General features: G+C 61.6%; 1 long non-coding RNA gene across 1 annotated transcript; it reads right to left on the bottom strand.

Annotated features, from left to right (window-relative positions):
• Positions 1 to 8,319: 8,319 nt before the first annotated feature.
• LOC128826453 (uncharacterized) lies at positions 8,320 to 9,534 on the bottom strand. Its single transcript, XR_008442846.1, has 2 exons — positions 9,449 to 9,534; positions 8,320 to 8,677 (listed from the first exon to the last, which is right to left on the bottom strand). It is a non-coding gene; the product is annotated as an uncharacterized LOC128826453 (long non-coding RNA).
• Positions 9,535 to 17,504: the final 7,970 nt, after the last annotated feature.

The raw sequence follows: 17,504 nt of genomic DNA, 5'->3' as shown, positions 1-17,504 counted from the left end.
CTGTCGGTGCAGAGCAGTCTAGAGGGGCCGAGGCCATGGGGTTGCATTGGGGGCCAGGGGCAGGGAGGGGGGCTGCGCTGCCTGGGGGTTCGGTGATGGCAGTGCTGGCCAAAGGGCACAGGGAGCTGGGCCACTTCCCCCCCCCCCCCCGTGAGCCAGTGTGTCCCCCCGACCTCCCCACTGTGAACCAATGTTGCCCCGCCTCCCCCCTGCAGCCCCCAGGCCCTTCCAGTCTCTGCTTCACCCCAGCCCCAGACGGTCTCAGCCAGGATGGAGCCCACCCTGCCCCCTGCCCACAGCCCACCCCCCTCACTGCCCAATAAACCCTGGGGAGCTGTGATCCCCTCTTGGTCAGGGCTGGCTGGATCCCACGCCCAGTGCCCAGGGCCCCAGCACCCCATCACTCTTGGCCGTTGTGCTCCTGGGGAACCTCAGCAGGATGGGGGAGGGGATTCAGAGTTGCCCCTCCCCCGACATGTCCCAGCCCCCTCCAACCACCTGCCCCGGCATGGGCAGCAGCAACATGGGGCGCAGTCCCAGCTGGAGTCAGCGAGTATCTGTTCTAACCATTAGACCCTGCTCCTGTCCCAGTGCTGGGGAGAGAACCCAGGAGTCCTGGCGCCCAGCCTCCCTGCTCTAACCACTAGACCTACTTCCCTCCCAGTACTGGGCAGAGAACCCAGGAGTCCTGGCGCCCAGCCTCCCTGCTCTAACCACTAGACCTACTTCCCTCCCAGTACTGGGCAGAGAACCCAGGAGTCCTGGTGCCCAGCCTCCCTGCTCTAACCACTAGACCCACTTCCCTCCCAGTGCTGGGCAGAGAACCCAGGAGTCCTGGTGCCCAGCCTCCCTGCTCTAACCACTAGACCAGGGGTGGGGAAACTTCACCCTGAGGGCCACATCGGGTTTCTGAAATTGTATGGAGGGCCAGTTAGGGGAGGCTGTGCCTCCCCAGACAGCCAGGCGTGGCCCGGCCCCCGCCCCATATCTGACCCCCCCACACACACTTCTTGCCCCCTGATGGCCCCCCCGGGACTCCTGCCCCATCCAACCCCCCCCGTTCCCTGTTCCCTGATGGCCTCCCCGGGACCCCTGCCCCATCCACCCCTCCCTGTACCCTGACTCCCCGCTGCTGCCCCATCCAACCCTTCCTCTCATTCCTGACTGCCCCCCGGAACCCCTGCCCCATCCAACCACCCCCTCTCCCTGACTGCCTCTGGAACCCCTGCCCCTGACTGCCCCCCACTGCCCCATCCAATCCCCCCTCTCCTTCCTGATTGCTCCCCCAGGACCCCTGCCCCCATTCAACCCCCCTGTTCCCCACCTTCTGACTGCCCCGACCCCTATCCACATCCCTGACCACCACCCCCGAACTCCCCTGCCCTCTATCCAACCCCTGCTGCTCCCTGCCCCCTTACCGTGCTGCCTGGAGCACCGGTGGCTGGCGGCGCTACAGCTGCACCACCCAGAGCACCAGGACAGGCAGCCGCGCCGCCCGGCTGGAGCCAGGCCAGCCACGCCACCGTGCAGCACAGAGCACCGGGTCAGGCCGAGGCTCTGCAGTTGCGCGGCCCGGCAAGAGCTCACAGCCAGAGCATTGCGCCGGCGTCACAGTGAGCTGAGGCTGCGGGGGAGGGAGAACAGCAGGGGAGGGGCCGGGAGCTCAGGGGCCGGGCAGGAGGGTCCCGCGGGCTGGATCTGGCCCCCAGCCATAGTTTGCCCACCTCTGCACTAGATCCACTCCCCTCCCAGAGCTGAGGACAGAACCCAGGCGTCCTGGCTCCCAGCCCCCCTGCTCTAACCACTAGACCCCACTCCCAGGAGCGGTGCCAGGGTTTGTGCCGCCCTAGGCAGCAGCGCTCCTCCTCTGAGCATTCAGGGAGTCTGGGGTCTTCAGCGGCGGGGGTCCTTCTGCTCCGCGTCTTCGGGGCACTTTGGCGGCGGGTCCCAGAGCAAGTGAAGGACCCGCCGCCAAATTTCCGCTGAAGATCCGGAGCGGAAGGCCCCCCCGCCGCCAAAATGCCGCCCCCCAAATCCTGCTGCTCTAGGCAACCACCTAGGGTTGCCTAGTTGAAGCGCCGGCCCTGCCCACTCCCCTCCCAGAGCTGGTGGAAGAACCCAGGCGTCCTGGCAGAACAACAGATGTAAAACCCACAGCCATATCCCCACGGCTACGACGCCTCCCTCCACCGCCAGCAAGGCACCGCTCCAGCTCCATGGGTCCTACCCATGCCTAGCCCAACGTGTGGTGTGCCTCAGGCAGCGCACCCAGTGCCCCTGAAACCAAACAACCCCTGCGCTCTCCAGTGAACTCCCCCGGGTTAATAAACAGCCGGACCCCTGCCCCTGGGGGTGAGCACTGTCCACACAGCGATCGTCTGCCCTCTCTGGCCTCGGCCTCAAATAAACCTTCAACACCTTCTATCGCCCGGCCTGGGAGCTCCGGCTGCACCCCAGCGTTCGGGCGACGTAAACTGCCTTATGATGTCAGCGGCCACACTACGGCCTTGTCCCGCTGATGTCAGCGCCCTACCACATTGATAACTGCCCCGCCACGAGAGGCGTAGGGCTTCCGTCGGCGTTAGCGCCACGCAGCGTCTGTGTAGACAGGGCCTCGCTTACCTGGCTGGCGTTCTTGTCAGTAGCACGGCTCCGCGTCCAAAATTGACAAGAAAACTGTTCGCTGCTCGGGCTGTCACCCCGCAGCGGGTGGGGGGCTCCAGCTAGAGCCCGGCTACCCCCCGGGTTCCCAGCTCCCAGACGGGCTGTGCAGGCCCAGCTCCCCACTCCCCGCCAGGAGCCCGGGTGCTGCCCAGCCTCTCGGCTCCCCACTGGAAGCCTGGCAGGCGCCCAGCACAGAGCTTATTACAGCAATCGGTAGCCCACCAACCCCTCTTTGTGTCCTGTGACTGCAGGGGCGTTAACAGGCCACTCTGCCTTGAATGGGCCCTTGAAATCTGTGTTCACTCCTTACGCTAAACCGTCTGGTCTACCTTGTATGTCGCTGGGACGCTCTAAGCCCTTCTCCCAGCCCTGGTGTGGCTTCAGAGCTTCTCGCCAACAGAGGTTGGGCCAATAAAAGATATACTGTACCTCCCACACCTTGTCTGTGTCTGTCTGATCCAGTGGTTCTCAGCCTTTCCAGACGACCGTACCCCTTTCAGGAGTCGGATTTGTCTGGCCTACCCCCAAGTTTCACCTCACTTAAAAACAACTTGCTTACAAAATCAGACCTAAAAGTGTCCCAGCCACACAGTTACTGACCAGTCGCTGACTTTCTCATTTTTCCCATCTAATTATAAAATAAATTGATTGGAATATAAATATTGTACCTACATTTCAGTGCGTAGTACATAGAGCGGTACAAATTAGTCATTGTCTGTATGAAATTGTACTGACTTCGCTCGTGCTGTTTATGTAGCCTGTTGTAAAACTAGGCAAATATCTAGATGAGTTGATGTACCCCTGGAAGGCCTCTGAGTACCCCCAGGGGGACGCGTACCCCTGGTTGAGAACCACTGATATCCTGGGACTGACATAGATACAACAACACTGCACACACACACACACACACACACACACACACACACACGCAGAGCAGGGCTCATCTCCCTCCCCTTCCCCCCCAGCAGGGGACATCTGGGACAGGGACACACACCCACACTCACACTCAGAGCAGAGCTCGTCCCCCCAGCAGAGGGCAGCAGGGACACACATGCAGAGTGAGTCTCTCTCACACACACAGAACGTGTGCACACAATCACACACACACCTACCCCCCCCACAGAGCAGGGGTCGTTCCCCCACCCCCCGCAACCCCATCAGAGGGCAGCAGGGACACACACACACACACACACACACAGACTCAGTCACACACATACGCACAAAGCATGCATGTACACACACACACACACACACACACAGAGAGATCAGGGCTCCTCCTCTCCAGCAGGGGGCAGCAGGGACACGTGTGCGTGAACACAGAGTCAGTCTCACACACACATAATCTCACACACAGCGCGTGCACACAATCACACGCGTGCACACGCACCCCACCCCGTGCCCTGGTCAATCCCCACCCCCCTCAGCTGTCTCCTCTTTCCCAATGGCTCGGCTCCTGGCGCTGACCCCTGCACGGGTCCCCTGGCCGAAGGCAAACACGGAGCCCACGTCCCCTGGGCTGGGGGGCCAAAGTCCATCCCCGGCCTCCTAATCAGTCACTCACCTCTAGGGAGTAGGGGAAAGGTGCCTCCTGCCAGATAAGATCCCTCCCTTGGGATGGTGAGTGGGGGGGGACCCAAGGGCTGAACCAACTCCTATTTTAGCTTCTTCAAGCAATCTTCTAAAGTGACGGCCGTGGGGGGCAGCATGGTGCGGAGGGGGGAGTTTTCCCCGGGTGAGCTGAGCACGTTGGGATCTTTGCTGGCCTCTCCCCAGGAGGAAATGAGTGTGAGGACACAGTTCCCTCCTGACTCCACCAGGGGGCGATAGCCCATTGCAGGGCAGGAGCCTTTGGTGACAGCTGCTGAGCCGGTGCACGTGGCCAGGTGGGGCCCATCCGCTAACCCGCCTGATGCATTTAACAGCCCAGCCTGGCGTTAGTGCCCGTCTGGCTAGAGCTGGATCCCCCCGAGTGCTAGGCCCCGATCCAGCCGGGCGCCCATTTCTCCCCACTCTCAGCCCTTTCAGTGCAGGGAAGTGAAGAGTTAACCGGGGCAGCGACGTGTTATCGCAGGGGCGGGTCCCCACAGCGATCCCACCGCTGCCACCGTCTGTTCCCTTATCTCGCCATGTCCTTGGCCCGCACCTGTCAGTGCGGTGCCGACGGCGTTAACCATTAACCAGGACTTCCTGTTTGCCGCCAAACGCAGCAGGACCGAACAGGGGAACGAGAAAGAGAAAAAGAAGAAGAAAGGCCAACGCAAAGCTGGTGGGGGGCGCTTATCAGGGTGGCACCTGCTGGCATCACTGGCCCAGCGACTGGCTTCCATAACGCCCTGTAATAGGGCTTGGAGACATGGACACAATGCTGCCAGCTGGAGACTGGTGGCAAGCAAATAGAAAGGTGTCAGAGGCAGAGATACAGGGAACAGGCAGCGCGTCCTTGTGGTTAGAGTGCTGGCTGGGACTCAGAAGTCCAGGGGTCAGTTCCCTGCTCGCCCCAGACTCCTCCCCACTTGTGGCAGACTCATCCACCCTTCCTATGCCTCTCTGTTTAGACTGGAAGCTCTTTGGGGCAGGGCCTATCTCTCGCTGGGTGTCTGTGCAGCGCCTGGCATGGAAGGGCCCCAATATCAGTCAGGGAGCTCCTCAAGCCAAGGGGCTTGTGCCACACAGACTGAATTAGCAGGTTGTTATTATTACTCGTATTATGGTAATGGTTAGAGACCTCACTCGACATCAGGGCCCCGTCGCGCCAGGCGCTGCCCAGACACACAGTGACCGAGATCAAGGCCCCATCAGGCTGGGCGCTGCCCAGACACACAGTGACCGAGATCAGGGCCCCGGCAGGCCGGGCGCTGCCCAGACACACAGCGACCAAGATCAGGGCCCCGTCGCGTCGGGCGCTGCACAGACATCACAAGAGATGGTCCCTGCCCTGTGGAACTCACCAGCTAACTAGTCTAAGGGTGGCAGGAGAGACAGGAGGGGGATATAATATACCCAGGCTCACACAGTAAGTTAGGGGTGGTGCTGGCGATAGAACCCAGGGGTCCTGGGCCAGTGCTCTATTCACTAGCCCCGACTGCCTTTCCATGGAAGCCCTGTCTGTGGCTGCCGCCAGTCTGGCCCCAGGAACTCACACCTGGCCCCCTGCGTGTGAGAGCACAAGCTGCCGCATGGCCCAGTGTGGGCGGTGGTGTCCCAGCCCTCCTGGTCAGCCGGCAGCAGGTCCATGAGACACTGGGCTGCTGTGTCCATGCAAATCCCCCCCGGCAATAAGAGGGGCGGAGCAGCCAGCACGCGGCACAAAAGCAGAACTGCCCGTGGCTGGCGTCCAAGGATCGCCCGAGCTGGCCGGGGCAGGGGGGCGCCAGAGCGTGCTCCACTTAGGGGCTGGGGGGCTGAATCCACCCAGGAGCAAGTCTGCATTTCTACAGCCCTGTCTCTGGCCAAAGCCCTCTGAGGACACTCGCTAACCCCTCCCACCACTGCCAAGTGTGTGGGGGGTGGGGTTGTGGGTCTGGGCGATCCACTCTGCTTCAGAGAGGGGAAACTGAGGAATGGAGAGCACCATTAGGCCACCCAGCCAATGAGCCACAGAACTGCGCATGGAACCCAGGCGTCCTGCTTCCGAATCCCTTCTGCTCTAACCACTAGACCTCACTGCCCTTCCAGAGCCCGGAACAGAACCCAGGAGTCCTGATGCCTAGCCACCCCCACGCAAACCACAGGCTGCCACAGCTGGTTACAGAACCTGGCTCCTAAGCCCCTCCAACCACTAGACCCCACTCCTGTCCCAGAGTCCGGGCTGCCAGCCTGTTCTGGGAACAGGAGAGCTGACCGCACAGCGCTCCACCCAGCCCTCTTGTGACTAAGCACTCACCCAGGGCCCTGGGCAGGGCGTGCTGGGGCAGGTCCCATGGCACAGAGCCACTTAACCCTTTCGGAGAGTGGAGCCCTGGGGCCAGGCCTCCTGGCGAAACGCGAAGGGGACCTGGAGCGTCCCAGCTGAGTATCCCAGTGGCTGGTGCCCAGAGCCAGTCCCACGCGACGACTTGTGTGTGGAACGAGTCTGCTGGGTCTCAGCCCAGCTCCAAATAATCCCCATCAGCAGCGGGAGTCCCTGTGTCAGCCTCCGACTTGGGCAGTCCCCTGCCAGCCCTCAGGCAGGGCTGGGGTCCCACAGAAAGGCAGTGGGGGCTGGTTTCCCCATCCCTCCAGCTACAACCCTCAGCCCCCCTTGGCTGTGAGAGAGCCCTCCCCGGGAGGGGTGGGGTTGCCGGGAAAGCCCTGGACGGGCTCTTAGGAGCACTGGGTGCCAGATTCTCTGTTTAGGCCCAGCTCCCCACCCACTGAAGCCAATGGGAGTTAGGCGCCTAAACCCTTTTGGAGATCTGGGTGTCAGCTTTCCCATCTGTCCCATGGGGATCGTGGTCCTCGCTCGCCTGTTCCGGGGCAGGAGCTGTTTCACTCCAGGTGTGTGTTCAGTGTCTAGTGCTTAGCGGCCAGGCTCCCATGGGAGCTAGGCACCTCCCTGAGGAGCTGTGATTCACACACAAACAGGTACAGGAACCTGCCAAGGGAGCAGCGATGCTACGAAAGGGCTCTGTGCCCTCTTTCGCCGGACCTATTTTTCTCTCTCGTTATTTTTTCTGCTTGCGTTTGCCATTCGCTCCCCAGGGCTTGTCTGCTTTGAGCTGTAAATAAACCCTATACGAGAGCTAGGTATTAATTACGCTTCCGATTACCCTGCTTCCCCCACAAGACTGTCCGGATAACTGGAGAACTGGCATGAGAGATGCCACGCCGCCGAACTGCCGACCATTGAGATGGGAAGGACTCTATTCATTCGTAGTCAGTCTGCTTGAAAACTCTGTTCTTTAACTCAAACACCAGAGAAACACTTTGGAGAAAAACGTTCTTTGTGAAAGATTCAACCAATCTCCCACTGCTCATTCCTCGGCCCTCCCTGGCTGGAAAACCAGGGAAGGAACAGACTTGACCGTCCTGATATTTCCTAGCAAATATCCATCACACGTCAGCAAGAAGTTAAAAAAAAATTAAAGGCGTCAAAAGGCTACAACTCTGATTTTCTTTCTCGCTGCAAGTCAATAGCATGGAATTATATTAACATCCGCCTCCAACCCTTTCTCTGGCTTGTCTACTTAAACCATAAATTCTTCCGGGCAGAGACTATCTCTATCTAATAGACCCCACTCCTCTCCCAATGCTGGGAAGAGAACCCAGGCGTCCTGATGGTCAGGCCTCATTGTGCAAACCACTAGACTCCACTTCTCTCCTAGGTCGGAGGAGTGTTTTCCATGCCCCTGGGTGGTCTTTGTAACGACAAGACGCAGTCAATCTTCTCCTTGGGGGGAGGTGCTTTCCTGATTCCCTCGTGTTCCCCAGCACCCGCATGCCCAGGCCGCGGTTGTGTTGCGTCCTCACTGCTCAGCGCGAGGGACCGAGCGCACGGGGGCATCCAACATCCTTGGGCTAAATCTTCCGCCAGCGTCCTGAGCAGAGAGATCCGACCCCTCGGGGCAGGGGGAAATAAACACCCGATAAGCTAACACCTGGCCATGAGCAGCCGGGAACCTGTGTCCCCGACCTCTCAAGGGGACCTGTCCTGGGAAACAAAACGGAGATCGTACCCTGGGTTGTTGGTTTTTTTAATCTTTAGGGTGGCTCACAAAGCCCCAAGGGGGCCCCCCTCTGTGCTTGTTCTGCCCTATTCATTAGTCAGGCCTCATCTGACTTGATTTTCCTGGAAGTCTCCCCGGAGGACTGGAGAACTGCGTCGGACTGTGGCGTTCCAGACCCGGAAGGGGGTCTTACACCGGCTGATTGCAACTGGGTGCGTTATATAAGTGTGTCCAGCTCCAGGGAGGTCCAGACCGTGTGTCTCAGGGGCTGGTGCGTTAAAACCTGCGAGTTAAGTAACCAGAGAACGGGAGGGCCCAGGCGTTCAGCGGCAGGAGGCAGTTTGGCTTGGGGGTCCGACCGCAAGAGCCTAGAAGGAGAAGCAAATGGGGCGGGGGCTCAGAGACAGACAGGCATCCGAGCTCCACACCCAGCTGGACGCTGTGCATGCCGCCCGCCGGCCAGAGAACCAGGGCCCCGTCGCTATTTCTGGAAATAAACAACTCACCCCTCGGCTTCTCCCCTGGCATGTCGGCTCCCTGCTCGGCCTAAGGGGCAACAGCCCTGTGGCTAACGAGTTGGCTCCTGCTCCCAACTCACGCTAGCTCCCTGGCAGGAACAGGGCTTTCCATCCATAGCTGGCCCCATTGTACAGATGGGGAAACTGAGGCACGGGGGAAGGTGGCTCACCCCAGCGGGGAGGGGAGGTGCTGGGAATAGAACTCCGGTTGAGATGTGGGTGGTGCCGCAGCCCCTGAAAGGAGCCCAGATTGCCACCCTGGGTGGGCCAGGGTGCTGAGTGCCCATGGCACCCACTGGCATTCAGGGTGTTCAACAGCACTGAGCAGCCACTCCCCCTCCCACCGCGGGGGAGCCCCCAGAATAAAGTGACACCCAAACACAAGGGGGGGGGCAGTTTTTGTCTTAAAAAACAAACAAACCGCTCCGTGCCTCAGTTTCCCCATCTGTGATGGTGGGATAATGGGGCCTGCCCACACAGTGCAGGGCTGAGCAGCGCCCGCTCAGTGCTCAGTGCCATTGTGGCGGTGCCGGCGCTCGGGCGGAGCTGGGCAGGGATTCAGCCTTCACTGTTTGGTCTGGCCGGAGTGAGGGAAGGGCAGGGCCTCTCCCGCTCACTAACCTTTGCTCCAGGTGTGCTGGCTCGGGGCGGGGGGAGGCTGCGGGCCAGGCGCAGAGCGGTCCCAGCCGGCTCTCGCAAAGGAACGGGGCTTCTGCGTCTCTGCCTGGAAACAACAGCCTGGCTGGGGGGAAGCACATGATGGACGGGGGGGCAGGTGCACTCATAGCAGTGGGGGCAGGGTAAGCGGGGGGGAGGGTTCCTGCCAATCCGATCACATGGGGGAGTCGCTGGGGAAATCACCTTTCCAACACAGAGAGCTCAGAACGAGCAGCAGGAGAGAGGGCAGCACCCTGTCTAGTGGTTAGAGCATGGGGGGTGGGAATCAGGACTTCTGGGTTCTATCCCCAACTCCGGGAGGCGTGTGGTGTCTAGTGGTTAGAGCAGTGGAGGCTGGGAATCAGGACTCCTGGGTTCTATTCCCAGGTCTGGGAGGGGAGTGGGATGTAGTGGTTAGAGCTGGGAGTCAGGACACCTGGGTTCTAATGCCAGCTCCACCTTGCTGTGACTGTGGGAAGGTCACTTCCCCAGACTGGGCCTCAACCCCCCTCCCTGTGAAATACTCACAAGGATCCCAGGGGAGCCGGAAGGGCGTGTTAATGTCTCACTGAAGATGGAAAGCATCACATTAAAGTCAACTATTTATTTATTATTATTATTTACAGAAAGCCTCCGACTGCCTCTTGAAATGACAACTATACATTTACAGGGAATGCTCTCTCCTGCAATGGGATGCGGCTGCCTCTGGGGTGGGGCGTGGGGACTGTTTATACAGGGACCCCTCGCCTGGCGCCGAGATGCAGCCACCTCTGGGGTGGGGCATGGAGGCTGTTTATACAGGGACCCCTCGCCTGGCGCCAAGATGCAGCCACCTCTGGGGTGGGGCATGGAGGCTGTTTATACAGGGACCCCTCGCCTGGCGCCGAGATGCAGCCACCTCTGGGGTGGGGCGTGGGGACTGTTTATACAGGGACCCCTCACCTGGCGCTGAGATGCAGCTGCCTTTGGCGTGGGGTCCAGGGGCTAGTTAGCTGCCAGATGCCTGACACACGTGGGCACTAGTGCCAGAATTCACACTTGCAGCCCCTCTGCCATGCCCACGCCGTGTAGCAGCCTGGCTGGCTGTGGGCAGTGCTCCTGCAGGGAAGGGCTGGTGCCCGAGAGCAGGTAGTGATGGGCAGCTCCTGTCTGCAGCACCCTGGCCCTTTACGGCATAATGACCGCCTATAAAAGCCCTGGGCAAACAGCTTGTAAATGTCTCCGAGGTGTTTATGGAGAGGCTGGGCTTGTGGGGGTGCGGGGAGGGATGTGACGGGCACAGCAGGATGCAGCCTCCTCGCGGGAGGGAAGGGCTCCTACGCCACCCCCTGCAAAGCTCTCCGTGTGCTGGGCTCCCCCCAGATCTCCAGCAGGGGCCCGGGGAGATGGGTCGCAGGGCGCAGCCCCAGCCCGGGGCCCCCAGATCATTGCTTGGTTGCTGGGCACCGGGACTCTGCAGCCCACACCCATCGGCGGGCCCTGCCCGGGCTGGTTTTGCTGTGGCGGTGGCCGGATCCTGCTCCCGGGAGCTAATTGAAGCCGGGGATCCGCCCCCTGAGCAAACAGCAGCTGCTGATATAAAAGGGTTGATAGCAGGCGGGGAGCTCCCTGCGGCAAAGGGGGCCATCCCACGGCAGGGCTGGAGGCATGGGGCTGGCGCTGCTCCTGGGGGAAGGTGCAGCCCCTGTTGTGGCCCTGGTGAATTTAGGGCTCGACCAAGGTCCCTTTTCATGGCCCCTTGCAGCCCAGGCTCCTGTATGGGACACAGCCAGGGTCACCCCCACGTGCCCACCACTTTTTACCAAGGTGTCTCAGGCCTGTCCTAGCGGCCCCCAAATCAGGCCCTGCCCCCCGTCACCACACAGCAGCGTTGGTAACGAAATGATCACCCATGTGATCCTAGGAGGGCAGCAGGGGAAGGATAAGATGGCTGCCGCACAGGCCAAGGGCTCATGGGAAATGTCTGAGGTTTGAAAACAAAATGGCCACTTCACAAGCCAAGAAGTACAGGCGCCGACTGGGCGCCTCAACATACAATGGCTGCTTCACGAGCCAAGGAATCATGGGGGTTGACTGGGTTTCCCCCCCCAAAAATATGGCCACCCCAGGAGCCAAGGAATCATGGGAGTTGATTGGGTTGCCCAAAACAAAATGGCTGCCCCATGAGGCAAGGAATCATGGGAGCTGACGGGTGTCCTAAAACAAAATGGCTGCTTCAGGACCGAAGGAATCATGGGTGTTAATTGGCTTTCCCAAAACACAATGGCCACCCCATAAGCCAATGAACCCCGGGCGCTGGCTGGGTTTCTACCCAACACTCCTGAGCCAATGCCCTGACCTGTCCCTGACTGGGAGGTGAAACCGGCTCCACAAGTGTGGGGGGCTTTGGGGGCTCCTCGGGCCCTCCCATCCTGGGGCATGTTTGCCAAAGGGGCTGTTTCCCTACCCAGTTAGCTCCTGTGCCCAGCTCCCGGGGACTGGCCATCCTCCCCTGTCCCCAGCTTGTGTGCCCGAGCGATGGCCCCGCGGGGCGATGGAGGGGGGGCCGGCGCTCGCTGGAGGCAAACAGCTGCTCCTCTCCCATCACCCTCCGCAGGGCGAGGCGGCTCCAGCCCGGCTCATGCTCCCCGGCTGCCGGTTAACCATTAACCCTGCTGCGGTTAGCTCTGGCTGGGGGCGTTGCCAGCACCCACGGGCAGGCTAGGGTCGCCGAACTGCTGGGAGGCGCCCACCACCTTCTTCCTCCCCTGTTCACCCCCAGGCTGGGGAGTTCAAGCCTGTCTTCAGATGGATCATTAGGAAAAGACCTAGGATGGAGATTGCGGGGCAGCTTCCCTCCCCGCAGGCCGCTGTCAGAGACTGGATCCACTCTGGCAGGGCCTGCGTCCCTCTCCCCAGCCCTTTTTTGTGATCACAGGTATGGCCCAGCACCGCCCTCCCCACACCGCGCTCGGTGCTGTACAAACACAGAACAGAGGCTCCCTGCCTCTAAGAGCTACGAGCCGCAGGAGGACGGGCGAAGGGTCAGACTGAGAACTGGTTGAGATATTTAGCCTTCCCCCCTGACTCTTCCTGCCCCCAGCCAGCCAGCTCAGGGGCTGGGCTGTGCCACGGGGCTGGGTGGTGGGCTGTCCCCAAACCCTGCCCTGGCACGGCTGGGGGTGCCAGGGCCCTTTGGGGCCGCCTTCCCCCGACTGAGCGGAAGGAGCTAATTCCATCACGCGTGAAAGGTCCATTGAATCAAAACACGGCAAGTTTAACTCCCCCCGCCCCCAGGCTTGGAAACCCACCTCCCTGGAATCAACTGCTCCCTTCTTTTCCCCCCCTTTCCTCCCCCGGCCTCTGCCTGTCTCAGTGTCCCGCTGTCTCACACCTTGGAAGGAAACTGGCAGCTCTGACAGGAGCATCTTTATACTCGCTGCCGTGCCCGCACCCGGCCCACCTTGCCGGAGACAAAGGCCCGTGTGTTCGGAGCCGGCCTGCCCGCCTCGCCCAGCTCTGGCTGCCTGGAAAACACACAGGGCCCGTGTTGATTTAAGAATGTATGGATATATATAAAACTGCTCCCAGCAGCCGGGCCGGGGGACGGATGTTTTCAGGGAAGCCGCGTGAGGATGTGAGGAAGGCAGGATCGGCAGCTTCCCAGCGCTTCGCCCGGCAGAAGGGCCGGTCAGGTGCTTTTTTCACACCCGCCCGTGGCCCCGTCTGCAGGAGCTGAGCTGGCCCAGTGGCCCGTGGCATGCCCAGGGGCGGCCCAACGCCTGGCCTCACGCGGGGCCCGCGGCTGCCGAGCCGAGTGCGACGGCCGCTTCCTGGGAAGGATGGAGCCGAGGAGACTGGAAAGATTTAGTCGTTTAGTTTTCGTAGTGGGGCGTGAGACATGGAGCAGCTCCCCAGCAGGCTGCTAGGGGGCGCTGTGCTCCGTCACCCACCCACGCTCCATTTCTCAGTGCCCATGGCAGGGGCTAGGGGGCGCTGTGCTCCGTCACCCACCCACGCCCCGTTTCTCAGTGCCCATGGCAGGGGCTAGGGGGCGCTGTGCTCCGTCACCCACCCACGCCCCGTTTCTCAGTGCCCATGGCAGGGGCTAGGGGGCGCTGTGCTCCGTCACCCACCCACGCCCCGTTTCTCAGTGCCCATGGCAGGGGCTAGGGGGCGCTGTGCTCCATCACCCACTCACGTCCCGTTTCTCAGTGCCCATGGCAGGGACTAGGGGGTGCTGTGATCCCCACCCACGCCCCGTTTCTCTGTGCCCATGCCAATTCCCCATCTCCTCTATGGTAGCCAGGCTGAGGGTCATGGCCCTGGCTCGGAGCCCCAGGCAGTTGGGAGGCACCTCGCAAGAACACAGGCCAGTCTGTTCCACTAGTGTCCTCAGATATTGGGGACCCAACTGGGGGAGGGGCGCACTCTCAGGGGTGCTGGGCACCTCTTGGCTTCAGCTGGAATTGTGGATGTTTGGCGCCTCTGACGGGTGAGGCCTCCCGTGCACTGGCCGCGGTTCACAAGTAATGCCTATTGGAGATACACGGGGAGCAGAGAGAGGCCCAGACAGTGTGGCACAGCATTGGGCTGGGGTATAAGAAACCGGGGTTCAGTTTCTGGGTGTGTCACTGACACCCTGTGGGATCTTGGGCAAATGAGCTCGGCTTCCCAGCTGTAAAATGGGTGCAATAATCTATCTTGTCTGCTCAGACTGTGAGCCTTTCAGGGCAGGGCTGTCTCTAGCTGTGTGTCTGGGCAGCGCCCGGCGCGACTGGGCCCTGATTTCGGCCACTGTGCGTCTGGGCAGCACCCGGCCCGACGGGGCCCTGATCTCAGTCACTGTGCGTCTGGCAGCGCCCGGCCCGACGGGGCCCCGATCTCGGCCACCGTGCGTCTGGGCAACGCCTGGCCCGACGGGGCCCCGGTCTTGGTCACTGTGTGTCTGGGCAGCACCCGGCCGGACGGGGCCCTGATATCAGTTACCCTATGCCTGTGTCAGGCGCTGCACAAACACAGTAACCCGTTTGTGCGGGGGGCCTGGTCTCACCTGGGGACTGTAGCTGCTCATGGAATAGAGAGAAGGTAACTAGCAAGGATTGTGGCTCTAGTTTATGGAGTCCGGCTGTGTCTAGCAGTCGACCCTTCCAGCCTTCCCCTCTGAGCAAGGCGAGGTCCCACTGACGGAAAGGGGGCGCAGGCAGGAGGGGGGCACTGAGGGTTGGCTCTGGCCCAGTTTGAGGGGAAGGCTGTGGCGGCTGGACTGGTGTTTGGAGGCTGGAGGGGAGAGCGGAGATAGAGAGATGGGAGGAAGAGGAGAACGCATGGGGGGAGCCGTTTCTGGCCAGCCCCGGAGGCCTTTGAACCAGGCTACGTTCGGAGGAGGTGTCGGCTGGGCAGTGACGGGGCTGGGGTGGCCGTGACGGAGGCACTGGGCTGGGAGCCTCAAAGGGGCCATTGTAGTCTCAGCGGAGCCGGCTGCCGGGCCGTCCTGTCGGTTATTTATAACCGCCGGCAGGTATTCCACGTCGCCTCTGCCCATGGCCGGGCTGCGCCCCCCGCCCGCCACCGCCGAAGGGAAACTCACTTGATCCAGGACGGCTGCACGGATAGTGGGGGTGCTGGGCTGCCCCCGCTACTGCTGCTCTGTCACGCCCCTCCAAGCACGGCTGGCCCCTTGGGGCACAATCCGCTGGGGTTTGGGGGTAACCCCCCGAGCATCGCCCCGGGGCTGCGGGACAGCTAGGCAGTGTCACTCGGGGGACCGCATTGTGTGGGTGGGTGTGTACGCACACACGTCTGTGTATCCGTGTCTGCATGCGTGTGTCTCTGCACGTGTGTGCAGCTGTGACCCTGCATGTGTGTCTGCGTGTTTTGTACATGTCTCTGTGTGTGTCTGCATGTTTTGTACGTGTCTCTGTACATGTGTGGGTCTGCCTGTCCAGTTGTTCCTGAGCAGCAAATCCTCCAGCGAAGCCCAGCTGGGGTGGGCTCCCTGTGCTTCGGGGCCCCAAACCCGGGGGTGAAAGGTCAGAGCCCGTCTGGGATCCCGGCCCCGCCCTGCAGCGCTGGCCTGGGGCGGGTCCGGTTTCACACGGCCGGGGCCGCACGGGCTGGGCTGACTCAGGTGTGTCCGGGTAGCCGGGCGTTCCCCAGGATCCGTTGTTTGCACTCGCGCAGGCATGGGAGGAAATCTTCGCAGCAAAGCAAACAGGGATGACGGGAAAGCCCTGCAGGGCTGGGCCCGGGGCCCCGGGGATCGGCCTCCACGGCCCAGTGAGCCCCAAGGCATGAAGCCGGATGTGGGGCATCCTGGTGGCTAGGGAGAGGGTGACGTGGCTGGGAAGGGGCATTTTCATTCTGGTGGTTCCTCATCGGAGGCTGGTGTTGGGTTCACAGCCCCAGCCCTCCGCCTCCCACCCCCCGGCTTCCCTCTGGGGAGATGTGGAGAGTGGGGGCCGTCTCAGTCCTCATGCTGGGCAAGCGGAGTGGCGGGGGTGGGGTGGGGTGGGGTGGGGTGGGGGCTGGGAGCATCCCCTGGCCTCAGACCAGGCAGGGGCATCTCTGACTGCTGACACGGGCAGGATTCGAACCTGGGGTCTAAGACGTTGAATGCCCTGCTCCTGACCCCCTCATAGTCACCCTGTCCCTTCCCCCTTCCTGCCCCCCAGTCATCCTGTCCCCTCCCCCTTTCTACCCCCCATAGGCCTCCTGCCCCCTTCCCCGACCCTGATCCCCAGGAGAATAGGTGATAGCTTCTTTATGGCGAGATAAGCTGCAGGCTGTGTGTGTGAGTGTCTGCGTGTGTGTGCCTGTGTTTGTGTGCGTGTGTGGGCACGTGTGTGTGTCTGCGTGTGTGTGTGCATGTACGTGTGCACATTTGTGGACATGCGTGTGTGTTTGCGTGCACGCACATGTGTATTCGTGTGTATGCATGCATGTGCATGCGCACGTGTGTGTGTCTTTGTGTGCATGGACCTGTGTGTGCGCGTGTGTGGACTGCGGGGCACTTAGAAGAGTTGTGCTACCGACCGAAAGGGTCTGGGCTGAGGGGGGCGTCACCGGGGGGGCCTGTGGGTGGGGCTGTGCGTGTGGGAGCATGTGCCAGTGTCTCGGCGTGTGTCTCCCTGCGCCTCCCCAGCCAGGCTCACGGCGCCCCTGTACTTTTCCATTCCCGGCTGTCACTTGTTTTCCTTTCCACCCTCTCTCCGGCCGGGCGTCTCCCCTTCTCCCTGCCCTGCCCTGCTCCCCGCCCCAGCAGGACAGCTGCCTGTGTTTCCAGGGGGCAGCGCGGCCCAGGGCTGAAGCCGACGGGTTTATTTGCGGGCCCGGCGCAGGGCTGTGGTGAGCCCCGGCGGGCTGGGAATAAACGCCGCTTTGCTGAGCGGGGCTAATCACACGGACCAGGAGTGTTCCTTGGTTTGGATGGAAATGGGGGGTGAAGTCAGGTCGTGCCTCCGGCCGATAATTTTAGAATCACTTGGCCTGGCTGAGCTGTTTTGAACTGTCCCCAAAAACGGGATCCAAATGGCAACTTTATTCCTTTCGTACAGATCCTCCCACAGCCGCAGCAGAGGGGGTGGGGGGATCCCAGAGCCCTCATGGCTGTCGCTGGTCAGATTCCCCCGTGTGCACCACAAAGGGGCTATAAACTGGACTCACATTATTATAGTGGAGACTGCAGGCCCCTGGTGAGATCAGGGCCCCAGACACACAGCGACCGAGATCAGGGCCCCACCACGCCAGGCGCTGCCCAGACAAACAGTGACTGAGATCAGGGCCCCGTCGGGCCGGGCACTGCCCAGACTCACAGTGACCGAGATCAGGGCCCCGTCTCGCTAGGCGCTGCACAGACACACAATGACTGAGATCAGCGCCTCGTTGCGCCAGGCGCTGCATAGACACACAGCGAGCGAGATCAGGGCCCCGTCGCGCCGGGCACTGCACAGACTCACAGTGACTGAGATCAGGGCCCCGTCGGGCCGGGCACTGCCCAGACTCACAGCGAGCGAGATTAGGGCCTCGTCGCGCCGGGCGC

The sequence above is a fragment of the Malaclemys terrapin genome, chromosome 20, assembly GCF_027887155.1.
Source record: "Malaclemys terrapin pileata isolate rMalTer1 chromosome 20, rMalTer1.hap1, whole genome shotgun sequence".
Taxonomy (NCBI): Eukaryota; Metazoa; Chordata; order Testudines; family Emydidae; genus Malaclemys; species Malaclemys terrapin.
The sequence above is the reverse complement of the archived record's forward strand: the minus strand, read 5'-3'. Positions and strand labels throughout refer to the sequence as shown.